The 3,172-nt window shown below is 60.4% G+C and overlaps 1 long non-coding RNA gene across 1 annotated transcript; it reads right to left on the reverse strand.

Annotated features, from left to right (window-relative positions):
* Window positions 1-540: 540 nt before the first annotated feature.
* Window positions 541-2,606, reverse strand: LOC102380276. Its single transcript, XR_324782.3, has 4 exons — window positions 2,525-2,606; window positions 2,189-2,346; window positions 1,671-1,790; window positions 541-1,473 (listed from the first exon to the last, which is right to left on the reverse strand). It is a non-coding gene; the product is annotated as an uncharacterized LOC102380276 (long non-coding RNA).
* Window positions 2,607-3,172: the final 566 nt, after the last annotated feature.

The following is a 3,172-nucleotide window of genomic DNA, read 5'->3' on the forward strand; positions in this document are numbered from 1 at the left end:
GAGCCTGGTGGCTATAGAAAGCAGAAGAGGCAGGTGATCCTGAGGCAGATGCCCCTGGGACCTGGGAGGATGAGCTGGGCCGTAGACCAGCCTGCACACTGCCTGGTTTGTCTGGGAAGGCTTTATGGGTTTTGCTCAGAAAACAAGACTCACTGTGAAACCCCAGATGTGCAGGTGCTTCCCCAGGGCACGAGCTAGGAGTGGGCGGGAGGGAAAGGCTTCTTCGACCAGTCTCTGCCTTGGCGTTTCGGAGTCTGAGCACCCCAGAATAGCTCAGGAAGAAGGGGAAGTGCCTGCTGACCCTGCTGCATGGAGGCCGAGTGCAACCCCCCACCAACATATGGCATGCGGCAGAACAGGGTCTGAACCCAGGCAACCAGCGTCTTCACGCAGCACCCGGAGCACTGGTCTGTCATCCCCCTGGATTTCCTCTCTGCCTCCCCCATCACACCCACCCCCCGTCAAACCAGAAAGACCCTGGTCCCTGCAGTCCAGGGGCTGGATCCAATGAGAGACTTGGGCAGTGCGACACCCCCCCCCCCCCCAGGCTCCGTGCAGGCCTCAATCAGGCACCTTGACTGGGGATCCAAAGCCCCCACGCCAAGGGGAGCTGCTGGGGATCATAAAGCACTGGCCTGTTTAGTATCCTGCCCCTTTCAGAGCAGGGCCCTCAACACTGCCTAGCCAAGAAAACACAGAAACAGCTTTTCAAAGGCAGGGAGGGAGAACTGCAGCTCTTTGTCTCTCTCTCCAGGAAAGAAGCCTTAGTGCAGCTGGGAAGCAGGGAGTGAATGCCAGGCAGGACAGAGCTCTGCTTCACTGGCCCTAGCCCTCCAGCTTCTCCCTGGGATGGGTGCAGCTCCTGGGAGGGAGCAGCAGTGGCTTGAGCTCCTCTTCGGGGCCTGTGCTGCTGCAAGGGAGGACTCCCTGCACAGCACCCCTGGTCTTTGGGGCTGGCTCTGTCCTGCGATGGAAGAGGAAAGGTGGGGAAGGAGATGGGGACAAGGATGTGCCGAATCAGTATGGGCAGGACACAGGGTTAGGGGCAGTCCTTGCAGTGCACAGGTTCAGCCCTGCTGCATTTCTAGTGTGAAATTAAGGGCAGGAAAGGAAATTCCCTTTCCTTTTTCATGTACAGCCTTGGGTCAGCAAGTCTCTGCTGCCCCCAGGTTACAGGGGCTGGTTGGTTAGCTCACTGCTAGCTGGAGCAGGGCTGCAGCTTTTCCCAGAGTGGCAAAGGGGCACATAAATCATTTTATTTCTGTGCCATGCCGTGAGCATCAGGTGACAATACAAAGCCAGCTTAGCAGAGCTCAAGAGAGAAAGGGCTAAGCATTTCCTGGAGAGCAAACGTGCGTATGTGAAGGGTTCTTCCAGCAACAGGCTGGTGGCCAGGCCAGCCCAGCTGGCATTTCAGGGGTGATTCTTCTCTTCCTGCAGAGCCAAGGAGCTGCTCTCCATCCCAGCAGGTGCCTAAAAATTGAAGCACAGGCCTGGGAATTAGTTCCCTCAATGCTAGCTAGAGTAGCATAGCGTGTCCTCACCGGGGGCCCTGCCCTGGGGTCAGGGCGCTGCACCCTGGGGCTCAGCAGGTTTCCTGCCTGCAGCTCAGTGGCTGGTTGCACCCCTGCTCCCAGCAGACAGGGAGGATGGAGATGGCAATACTCAACCCTGAGAGAGGCCCGCAGTCCCGCGAGCTCCGTCATCAGCAGGTCGAGGCTGGCGGTCTTTTCCTGGAGCCGTTGCTGCTGGGCTTCCAGCACCGTTAGCAGGGCCCTGATGCGTTCGGACTGGGGGGAGAAACAGGGAAGCCTCTGAGACCTGGGGGAGAAGTCAGCAAGGAGCTGGGGGTGCCTTGGGGGCCGGCAAGCGGCACCAGTTACTGCTTTTCTGTGGGGCAGACCTCCCTAGCAGCCTTCCCAAGGGAGCCTGCAGTCTTGGCCAGTAGCAGTGCTAAACCCTCTGGGGAGGGTAAAGCAGCTTGGGTGCCTCGGGGCTTGCAAACGAGGCAGAGCCGACTCCCACCCACACACCAAGCCCTTAGCTGCAGCCTGGAGATGCTCTACCCTGGGCCCCTCAGACACCAGGGAGCTGCCCTGAAGATGAGCAGCAGCGCTTGCAATTACTGTCCTATATCCAAGCCCAGGCAGCCTCCCCCCACCTGCTCCTCCACCAGATTCACACAAACCAGGGACTCGAGGGTTTTGGGCAGCTCAGCATCATCCTGCCCGGTGGCTTTTCTTGCCTCCATTGCTCAGCGAGATGGGAGAGCCGTTTGCTGGGTGCTGGGGGCAGAGGCGTTGCTTTGGGAGCTGGTGTTGTTTGCACGAGTCCTCAGAAGCAGCACTGGAAAGAAAGGCAGACGGTCCGTGGTCACTAGGGGCTCCTGCCCCCCCATATCTGCTGGGGGGTCAGAAGCTGGGGCAGCATCACGAGGGGGAGATGGAGATGGGGTGGAAGAGCAGGGAACAAGGTGGCTCCAAACCAGCATCCACCCTCTAAGCTCGGGGGGGCTTGCACTGACCATTGCCTCAGCAGCAAGTCTGCACCGCAGGAGCCGGGCTGATCCCAGCACAGGCCCCTCCTCAGCCAACACCCACCGCCCTCCTGACCCTGACCCCGACCCCGTTTCTTATTTGTAGCTTCACTAAGTGGATTGCCAGCACCTGGGCCTCCTCCGCCGGCTGCTTCTGCAATCGGGTGCAGGGCATGGGCCAGGTGGACCAGGCTCCTCGGCTTTTATGACGCCAGCTCAAATAGTTGGTGTAATAAATAGGATTTTTCCAACTATTTGAATGTTTCAATAAAGTCATTTTTCCAGCTCTTTGAGTGGGTTTAATAAAAGATGCCGCGTTGACTCAGAGCTCTTGCAGCTTGCTCCTCCAGCTGGAGGCAACCCTGGGCAAGGCCCGGGGTCGCTACAGCTTGGCCCGCGGGCGAGGCCTTGCCATTACCAACGTGCAAGCCCTGGGGAGCCGGGCTGCCACCGCCTGGGTGCTGGGACACGGGCTCCAGCGCCGCACGCCAGCTCAGGGCCCCGTCCGGAGCCAGGGAGCCCGTCGGGGCTGGGTCGTGGGTGCAGGGCGAGCCCGGGGGGCTCAGGAGCAGCCGGCCTGTCGCGGTGCGGTGGCCCCGGGCCGTGGGGCGGGGGGCGCCCGGGGCCTGCCCGGGT

This window comes from Alligator sinensis, unplaced genomic scaffold (assembly GCF_000455745.1).
Source record: "Alligator sinensis unplaced genomic scaffold, ASM45574v1 scaffold1123_1, whole genome shotgun sequence".
NCBI classification, from domain to species: domain Eukaryota; kingdom Metazoa; phylum Chordata; order Crocodylia; family Alligatoridae; genus Alligator; species Alligator sinensis.